The sequence below is a fragment of the Hylobates moloch genome, unplaced genomic scaffold (assembly GCF_009828535.3).
Source record: "Hylobates moloch isolate HMO894 unplaced genomic scaffold, HMol_V3 SCAFFOLD_27, whole genome shotgun sequence".
NCBI lineage: Eukaryota > Metazoa > Chordata > Mammalia > Primates > Hylobatidae > Hylobates > Hylobates moloch.
Window position 1 is genome coordinate 4,568,768 of NW_026652302.1, and position 11,052 is coordinate 4,579,819.

General features: G+C 37.4%; 1 protein-coding gene across 8 annotated transcripts in view; it reads right to left on the minus strand.

Annotated features, from left to right (window-relative positions):
- Window positions 1-11,052, minus strand: part of LOC116463082 (utrophin) — a 565,754-nt gene that overhangs the window by 172,890 nt on the left and 381,812 nt on the right. The gene's annotated exons all lie outside the window — the stretch shown is intronic.

Below are 11,052 nucleotides of genomic sequence, written 5' to 3' on the forward strand. Positions count from 1 at the left end.
TGGGTGAAAGAGCGAGACTCCGTCTCAAAAAAAAAAAACAAAAAAAACCCAAAAAAATTAGCCAGGCGTGGTGGCGGGTGCCTGTAGTCCCAGCTACTCGGAGAGGCTGAGGCAGGAGAATGACGTGAACCCAGGAGGCGGAGCTTGCAGTGAGCCGAGATTGCGCCACTGCACTCCAGCCTGGGCGACAGAGCGAGACTCCGTCTCAAAAAAAAAAAAAAAAAAAACCACAGTGAGATACCATCTCCTGCCAGTTAGAATGGTGAGGAAACAACGGGGTGCTGGCGAGGATGTGGAGAAATTGGAATGCTTTTACACTGTTGGTGGCAGTGTAAATTAGTACAGCCATTGTGGAAGACAGTGTGGTGATTCCTCAAGGATATAGAACCAAAAATGCCATTTGACCCAGAATCCCATTACTGGGTATATACCCAAAGGATTTTAAATCATTCTACCATAAAGACAAATGCACATGTATGTTTACTGCAGCACTATTTACAATAACAAAGACTTGAAACCAACCCGAATGCCCATCAATGATAGACTGGTTAAAGCAAATGTGGCACATATACACCATGGAATACTATACAGCTATAAAAAATAACGAGTTCATGTCCTTTGCAGGGACATGGGTGAAGCTGGAAACCATCATCCTCAGCAAACTAACACAGGAACAGAAAACCAAACACCGCATGTTCTCACTCATAAGTGGGAGCTGAAAAATGAGAACACATGGACACAGGCAAGGGGACATCACACACCGGGGGATGTCGGGGGGTAGGCGGAAAGGAGAGGGAGAGCATTAGGACAAATACCTAATGTATGCAGGGCTTAAAACCTAGATGACGGGTTGATAGGTGCAGCAAACCACCATGTCACATGTACACCTATGGAACAAACCTGCACGTTCGGCACATGTATCCCAGAACTTACACTGAAATTTTTTAAAAGGCGTTCAATACATTGACTCCTCAATTTTTTTAAAAAATGTATTATAATCTATATTTCATGTACCAGGGAGTTAGATGTTGGTATATCAGATTCAATTAGCAATTTTTGAAATTTTATACAACTGTTGTTGCCAAATCATTGAACTTTGCTTAATATCCAACAGACTCTTACTCTCCCCTTTTCACATAGAAAACTTCCCTTAAAATATTACACCTTACAGAGGTCACTAAGATATTACATAACTATAACTAAAGTGTTTTTCACATTTTGAAACATTTACTAATAGTTTGTCCTTTCAGTCTTATAAAATTTATTTCTAAAATGTTAAAAGAATATTTTCATATACAAGTTCATCATCTTTAAGACATAAAAACTAGTAACGATGGTTTCATCACACACCGGGGCCTGTTGTGGGGTGGGGGGCTAGGGAAGGGATAGCATTAGGAGAAATACCTAATGTAGATGACAGGTTAATGGGTGCAACAAACCACCATGGCACATGTATACCTATGTAACCAACCTGCACGTTTTGCACATGTATCCCAGAACTTCAAGTATAATTAAAAAAAAAATTTTTTTTAACTTGTCAGCAAAAATACTTCCAAAAGCATAGAATAACTGATACATTCAGGCTTATGCACACACAAAAACAGAGAAAGAGGGAAGAGTGAAATTTTGACAAGATCTAGCCCTTATACACATATTTAAGTGATGCTATTTGATTTAAAATGGTTCTTAAATTTATCAGCCTAATTATTTTATTATTGATGTGAAAGATCATTCTTGGGAATAAGCACTAAAAACATATATTTGGCATGTAAATAACAATCTAATTCTTCTGTAACAGAAAAATTTCTGGCTAAGTATAAAGGAAGTACAAAGAAAGTCAGTCTCCCTAACTTTACTTGCCCTTAATCTATTTTGATAACTAAATATAAAAGAAAATATTATCCCACTGATTTATCCAAAACGATTGCATGCATTATCTGGGAAATTTCAATAATTTATTTCTATCTAGTATTAAATGAAAAAGCCAAAAAAAAGAAAAATAGTTTATCTTTATAAAATACATTTGGGGGCAGTTTAAGTAAAATTAGAATTATTATAAATTTTTTAAAAATTGGTTCAGATTTTGTGGAAACATTTGGCAATCTATATCAAAAGCCATAGACTTAAAATTCTTTTGAGGAAAATGGCAGATAGGAGACAGGTCTAATGCACAGCTCCTGCCTAGACAGACAGAACAGCGTCTGGAGACTCACACTGTGAACTTTCGCTCCAAGAACCACTGCAGGAACATACCAGGAAAACCAAAAGAATTCACAGACCCTTTCAAAGAAGCAACTTGCCACTGCAAATGCCACAAGACAGCATAAGCTTTTGGGAGTTTTACAGCCTCACCCATCACCTGAGATGACCTGAGTACTCATCCTGGCCAACATAGAGCAACATTATACCATCCTTCTACTACTACAGCTGGCGCTCTCTTGAAAGCACCACCTCCTGGCTAGAGGCCAACCAACTCAAGTCATGACAGCAACTCATAACAGAACAACCCTGCTCCAAAGAAGGAGAAAACAACAGCTAATTCCACTGCTTACCATACGTCAGCTTAACCATATGTCCTGAGTCTGTTCACATGACAACTTCACTGCTAGCATAACTGGCATTCGAGAAAACCAGAGCACTAAACCAAACTACAACCAAGGATTCCCACAGAGTCCACTTCACTCCCCTGCAGCCTTCACTGGAGCAGGTGCTACTATCCACGGCTGGGAGACCTGAGGACAGATCACATCACAGACTCTTTGCAGACATTCCCTAGGACCAGATTGGAGCCCAGTAGCCCTGCTGGGTGGCTAGACGCAGAAGAGCATAACAATCACTGCAGTCTGGTTCTCAGGAAGCCCCATCCCTAGGGGAAGGGGGAGACCACTACATCAAGTGATCATCTTATGGGGCAAAAGAATCTGAACAGCAGCCTGTGAGTTCCAGATCTTTCCAATGAAACAGTCTATTCAAATGAGAAGGGGAACTAAAAAAGCAGTTCTGGTAATATGACAAAATAAAGTTCTATAACACCCTCAAAAGATCACATTACCTTTCCAGCAATGGATCCAATCCAAACCAACAAGAAATATCTGAATTGCCAGATAAATAATTCAGAAGGTTGATTATTAAGCTACTCAAGGAGGCACCAGAGAAAGGTAAAAACCACCTTAAAGAAATTTTAAAAATGGCCAAGTGTGGTGGCTCACGCCAGTAATCCCAGTACTTTGGGAGGCCAAGGCAGGAGGGTCACTTGAACTCAGGAGTTTGAGACCTGCCTGGGCAACATGGTGAAACCCCACCTCTACCCAAAATAAAAAAAAAATAGCTGGAAATGGTGGAATGCACCTGTGGTCCCAGCTACTTGGGAGACTGAGGTGGGAAGACTGCTTGAGCCTGGGAGGCAGAGGTTACAGTGGGCCAAGGTCACACCACTACACACCAGCCTGGGTGACAGGGGGAGACCTCATCTCAAAAAAAGAAATTAAAAAAACAACACAGGTTATGGATGAAAAAGTCTTCAGAGAAATAGATACCATAAATAAAAGACAATCACAACTTCTGGAAATGAAAGACACACTTAGAGAAATGCAAAATACACTGAAAAGTTTCAAGAGAATTGAGCAAGTAGAAAAAAAAAAACTTCAGAGCTCAAAGACAAGGCTTTCTAACTAACCCAATCTGACAAAGACAAAGAAAAAATAATTTAAAAAAAACAGCCTCCAAGAAATTTAGGATTATGTTAAACAACCAAATCTAAGAATAATTCATGTTCCTGAGAAAGAAGAGAAACCTAAAAGTTTGGAAAATTTATTTGAAAAAAAAAAATCAATGAAAACTTCCATGGTTTTGCTAAAAATCTAGACATCCAAATACAAGAAGCTGAAAGAACACCCGGGAAATCATCACAAAAAGATCATCACCTAGGCATACAGTTATCAGGTTATCCAAAATCAAAATGAAGAAAAGAATCTTAAGAGCTGTGAGGCAAAAGTATCAGGTAACCCACAAGGGAAATCCTATAAGATTAACAGCAGATTTATCAGCAGAAACTCTGCAAGCCAGAAGGGACTGGGGTCTTACTGTTAGCCTCCCTAAACAAAATAACTATCAGCCAAGAATTTTGCATCCAGTGAAACTAAGCTTCATAAATTAAGCAGAGATAAAGTCTTTTTCAGACAAATAAATGCTGAGAGAATTCCCCACTACCAAATCAGTACTATGAGAAATCATAAAAGGAGCTCCAAATCTTGAAAAATGCCTTGAAATACACCAAAATATAATCTCCTTAAATCATAAATCTCACAGAACCTATAAAACAACAACACAATTTTTAAAAAAAAGGGTATTCCAGCAACAACCAGCATAATGAATAGAATAGTACCTCACATCTCAATATTAACATTGAATGTAAATAGCCTAAATGCTCCACTTAAAAGATACAGAATGGCAGAATGAATAAAAATCCAACAACCAAGTATCTGCTGCCTTCAAGAGACTCACCTAACACATAAGGACTCATAAAAATTCAAAGTAAAGGATTAGAAAAAGATATTACATGCAAATGGAAACCAAAAGCAAGCAGGAGTAGCTATTCTTATATCAGACAAAACAGACTTTAAAGCAAAAACTAAAAAGACAAGAAAGGATATTATATAATGATAAAAGGATTAGTCCATATACCTAACATAGGAGCTCCCAAATTTATAAAATAATTACTACTAGACCTAAAAAATGGGACAGATGGCAACACAATAATTGTAGGGGACTTCAATATTCCACTGACAGCACTAGAGGGGTCATCAAGACAGAAAGTCAACAAAGAAACAATGAACTTAAACTATACCCTAGAACAAGTGGGCTTAACAGATATTTATAGAACAGTCTACCTAACAACTGCAGAATATACATTCTTTTCATCAGCACATGGAACATTCTTCAAGACAGACCATATGATAGGCCATAAAACAATCCTCAATAAATTTAAGAAAATCAAAATTATATCAAGTACCTTCTCAGAAGACCACAATGGAATAAAATTGTGAATTAATTCTGAAAGGAACCTTCAAAAGTATACAAATACATGGAAATTAAATAATCTGCTCCTGAATGATCTTTCAGTTAACAAAGATATCAAGATGGAAATTAAAATATTCTTTGAACTGAACAATAATAGTGACACAACCTATCAAAACCTCTGGGATATAGCAAAAGTGGTGCTAAGAGGAATGTACACAGCATTAAATGTCTACACCAAAAAGTCTGAAAGAGCACAAACAGACAACCTAAGGTCACACCTCAAGGAACTAGAGAAACAAGAGCAAGCCAAACCCAAATCCAGCAGAAGAAAAGAAATAACAAAGATCAGAGCAGGACTAAATGAAAGTGAAACAAACAAACAAAAAACACAAAAAGTAAGTGAAACAAAGAGCTGGTTCTTTGAAAAGATAAATAAAACTGATTGATAGACCATTAACATGATTAACCAAGAAAAGAAGAGAGAGGATATAAATGAGCTCAATTAGAAATGAAATGGGTGATACTACAACTGATACTACAGAAATTCAAAAGATGATTCAAGGCTACCATGAGCAATGTGAACACCTTTACACACATAAGCTAGAAAACATAGAGGAGATGGATAAATTCCTGGAAATATACAACCCTCCTAAATTAAACCAGGGAGAAAGAGAAACTCGGAATAGACTAGTAACAAGCAGCAAGATTGAAATGGTAATTAAAAAGCTACCAAAAAAAAAAAAATGTCCAGGACCAGATGGATTCACAGCCGAATTCTATCAGACATTCAAAGAAAAACAGGTACCAATCCTATTGACACTATTCTATGAGACAGAGAAAGAGGAAATCCTCCCTAAATCATTCCATGAAGTCAGTATCACCCTGATACCAAAACCAGAAAGGGACATAACAAAAAAGAAAACTACAGACCAATATCACTGATAAACACAGATCCAAAAATCCTCAAAAACATACTAGCTAACTGAATCAAACAGTGTATCAAAAAGATAATCCATCATGATCAAACGGGTTTCATACCAGGGATGCAGGGATGGTTTAACATACACAAGTCAATAAATGTGATACAACACATAATAGAATTAAAAACAAAAAATCACATGATCATCTCAATAGCCACAGAAAAAGCAATTGACAAAATCCAGCATCCCTTTACGATTAAAACCCTCAGCAAAATTGGCATAGACGAGACATTCCCTAAGGTAATAAAAGCCATCTATGATGAATTCACAGCCAACCTTATACTTAATGGGGAAAAGTTAAAAGCATTCCCCTTGAGAACTGGAACAAGACAAGGATGTCCACTTTCATCACTTCTATTCAACATAGTACTAGAAGTACTAGACAGTGCAATCAGACAAGAGAAAGAAATAAAGGGCATCCAAATCTGTAAAAAGGAAGTCAAACTGTTAGCTGTTCAACATAGTACTGGAAGTCCTAGACAGTGCAGTAAGACAAGAGAAAGAAATAAAGGGCATACAAATCTGTAAAAAGGAAGTCAAACTATTATCTGTAAAAAGGAAGTCAAACTGTTAGCTGATGACATGACTGTATACCTAAAAAACCCTAAAGACTCAACCAAAAAGCTCCCAGATCTGATAAATAAATTCAGTAAAGTTTCAGGATACAAAATGAATGTACACAAATCAGTAGCACAGCTATACACCAACAGTGACCAAGCTGAGAACAAATCAAGAATTCAACCCCTTTTAAAATAGCTGTAAAAAAAAATAAAACACTTAGGATTATACCTAACCAAGGAGGTAAAAGATCTCTACAAGGAAAACTATAAAATGCTGCTGAAAGAAATCACAGACAACACAAACAAATGGAAGCACATCCCATGCTCATGTATGAGTAGAATAAATATTGTGAAAATGACTACACTGTCAAAAACAATCTATAAATTCTACATGATTCCCATCAAAATACCAGCATCATTCTTCATAGAACTAGAAAAAAAACAACTCTAAAATTCATATGGAAGCAAAAAGGACCCCACACAGCCAAAGCAAGACTAAACAAAAGGAAGAAATCTGGAGGCATCCCATTACCTGACTTCAAACTATACTACAAGGCTATACTTACCAAAAGAGCATGGTACTGGTATAAAGACAGGCACATAGACTAATGGATCAGAATAGAGAACCCAGAAATAAAGCCAAATATATACAGACAACTGATTTTCAACAAAGCAAACACAAGCATAAAGTGGGGAATGTTACTCTATTCAACAAATGGTGCTGGGTTAATTGGTAAGCCACATGTAGAAGAATGAAATTGGATCCTCATCTCTCACCTTATACAAAAATCAATTCAAGATGGATCAAAGACTTAAATCTAAGATCTGAAACCATAAAAATTCTAGAAGATAACATCAGAAAAACTCTTCTAGACATTGGCTTAGGCAAAGATTTCGTGACCAAGAACCCAAAAGCAAATGCAACAAAAACAATTATAAATAGATGGGACTTAATTAAACGAAAAAGCTTCTACACAGCAAAAGAAACAATCAGCAGAGGAAATAGACAGCCCATAGAGTCACAGAGTGGGAAAAAATATTCACAAACTATGCATCCAGCAAAGGACTAATATCCAGAATCCACAAGGAACTCAAACAAATCAGCAAGAATAAAAACAAATAATCCCATCAAAAATTTGGTTAAGGACATGAATAGACAATTCCCAAAAGAAGATACACAAATGGCCAACAAACACATGAAAAAATGCTCAGCATCACTAATTATTAGGGAAATGGAAATCAAAACCACAATGTGATACCCCCTTACTCCTGCAAGAATGGCCATAATTTAAAAATAAAAAAAATAGATACTGGTGTAGATGTGGTAAAAAGGGAAGTTTTACACTGCTCATGGGAGTATAAAGTAGTACAACCACTATGAAAAACAGTATGGAGAGTCCTTAAAGAACTAAAAGTAGAACTACAATTTGATCCATCAATTCCATACTTGGGTATCGTCCCAGAAGAAAAGAAGTCATTATATGAAAAAGACATGTGCACAGGAATGTTTACAGCAACACCATTTGCGATTGCAAAAATATGGAACCAGCACAAATGCCAGTCAACAAGTGGATAAAGAAAATGTAAACATATATGTATACACACACGCACACACACACACATACCATGGAATACTACTCAAGCATAAAAAGGAATGAAATAATGGCATTCACAGAAACCTGAATAGAGTTGGAGACCATTATTCTAAGTGAAGTAAGTCAGGAATGGAAAATCAAACATCGTACATCTTCACTTGTAAGTGGGAGCTGAGCTATGATGACAGAAGGTCATAAGAATGGTATAATGGACTCTGGGAGCTCCAGGGGAAGGGTGGGAGGTGGGGTGAGGGATAAAAGACTACACATTAGGTTCAGTGTACACTGCTTGGGTGATGAGTGCACCAAAATCTCAGAAATCATCACTAAAGAATTTATGGATGTAACCAAACATCACCTGTTCCCCCCAAAACTACTGCAATTTTAAAAAGCTATAAAAATGTTAAAATTGTCTAACTTAAGAAGACTTATGTATAAAAAGTGTTTTAAGACACTGATTGTTTTTAGAGTAAAAGAGTGGAAGCTATCATAATATATTAGTGATGATATAATATTTTTAAAAACAGGATATAAAACTATATATTATGAAAATTTCATTTTTAAAAGTATGTATTTTAATTGGCATACACATTTGTGTATAATTTTACACATACACAATAGGACTATAAAAATAAACAAAAATAGTGTAACCTCTATAGAAGAGGATTACAGATAAGTTTAGTTTTCTTCTCTATACTTCTCTGAGTTTTCAAAAAGTTAAACTCAAAGTTTCTTTTCATTAGATAAATCTAACAAATTTAAGATAGAGTGTCTATCCAATTTTTTTCCTACTCTTCCCTTATAAAATTGTCAGCATAACTATCCATATTAGTTTGACAGTTATCTTTTCCTCCTGAATTTAATGGAAGCAACCTAATTGTAGCTAACTCTGGTGTGACAGCCACTAATGTACCATAAGTAAGTGTGAATTTACAAACAGAAAAGCAGGCACCAGAGTTGGGTATGAAGATGTGGTGTGAGTCTCCATGGCTTTCATTGGTAATGAACAGTAAAACAGCTCACTGCAGAAATAGAACACTTTCATTTCAGGCAATGAATCTGAATTAGTAAATGAGAACAAACTCCTAAACACCGTAGTTCTATTGTCCTTCTACTCTGAAGCTTTTCTTTATAAGACTCTGCTATAGTCTGAATATTTGTGTCCTCCCAAAATTCTTTTTTTTTTTTTGAACCCCTAACCCTGACAATAATGGTATTAGGAGGTGGGGCCTTTGGGAGGTGATAAGATCATGGCTGGAGCTCTCATGAATGAGATTACTACCCCTGTAAAGGAAGCCCCAGAGAGCTGCCCTGCCCTTGCCATCATGTGAAGACCCACCTGGAAGGTAACACCTATGAACCAGAAAGCAGGCCCTCACTAGAATATCCAATCTGCCAGTGCCTTGATCTTGGACTTCCCAGTCCCCATATCTGAGAGAAATACATTTCTGTGGTTTATAAGCTACTCAGTCTATGGCATTTTGTTATAGCAGCCCAAACTGACTAAGACAGCCGCACTCATCATAAGTTTCTCTTGTTATAAATAAATAAGCAGGGTGAAAATTGACATAGGAATACTTTACTCAGAATGCTTTTCTTCATTTAAAATTCACTCCTAGTAAGCACACCCATGCACTCTACCAAGAATCCAGGCTTAGGGACCAGCATCTAAGTGATTGTTTTTCAATCACCCATAGACCTCCACTAACCAGAAACACCCATGGAAGGGACTTTTGCACCTCACTACTCCAATCAGCATGTTAGGAGGACGTCAGTTACATGAGGTGAATGGGCAGCACTGACCTAGTATTATTTCTGATGGGATTTGAGATGTCTAACATGACACTAATAGGGTCAGATTTGGAGACTGGGTGAGATGAACACAAAGTTTAATAGACAGCTCCTGCAAGATTTATGGTCCAAATTTGCAAACCCATTGATCTCTGAGGTTATCTGACCCGAATGACAAAACCAAATCCGGTCCAATGCACAGCGTGGTTTGCAGTTTGCAGAATTAGGCCTAACCGCTGAATAAAGACTCGGAGGTTGTTGAATCTTTTGCATTTCACTGGCAGTTCTATCCCAGAGCAGTGCAGAACAGAAGTGAATAGGGCAGCCGGGAAACAGAGCCAGATAATGATTCAAGGTTCTCAGGCTGTGCAACATTATGTATAGAAAATTGCAGTCTCATTATAATCATAGTTTGAGATGTGCCAAATAGAAATTCTCAGTGAAAAAAAGAAAAAGGGAAGTTCCGCTGAAAAGTTCTTTGGTGTCATCTCCTGATACAACTGTTCTATTTTTGTGTCCTGAAGTGCATTTTAAGACATCTAAAGAGACATATTTAAAGGTGTGCAGATAGTGTTTTGCAATGATTTTATGCTTATGCTATATATCTGTATGGTAGCCATCTTTCTCAAGAAGCTCAATGACACAACAAGCAAGGCACCTCTTTGCTCTCTATTGCCAAGGAGAACCTGGCTTCAAATTTCCTATTTAAGTTCCTATATATCATTATCGATGAACCACACCTAAAATCACAAGACAACTTCAAACCACAACATCCTGATGTGGTTTGACCTATTTGATTCCTTTCATATTGAAGAGAAGCAAAAAGTAAAAGGCCGGGCACAGTGGCTCATGCCTGGAATCCCAGAACTTTGGGAGGCTGAGGCAGGTGGGTCACCTGAGGTCAGGAGATCCAGATCAGCCTAGCCAACAGGATGAAAACCCCATCTCTAATAAAAATAGAAAAAAATTAGCTGGGTATGGTGGTGCATGTCTGTAATCCCAGCTACTCGGGAGGCTGAGGCAGGAGAATCACTTGAGCCCTGGAGGCAAAGGCTGCAGTGAGCTGAGATGGTGCCACTGCACTCCAGCCTGGATGACAGAGGGGGA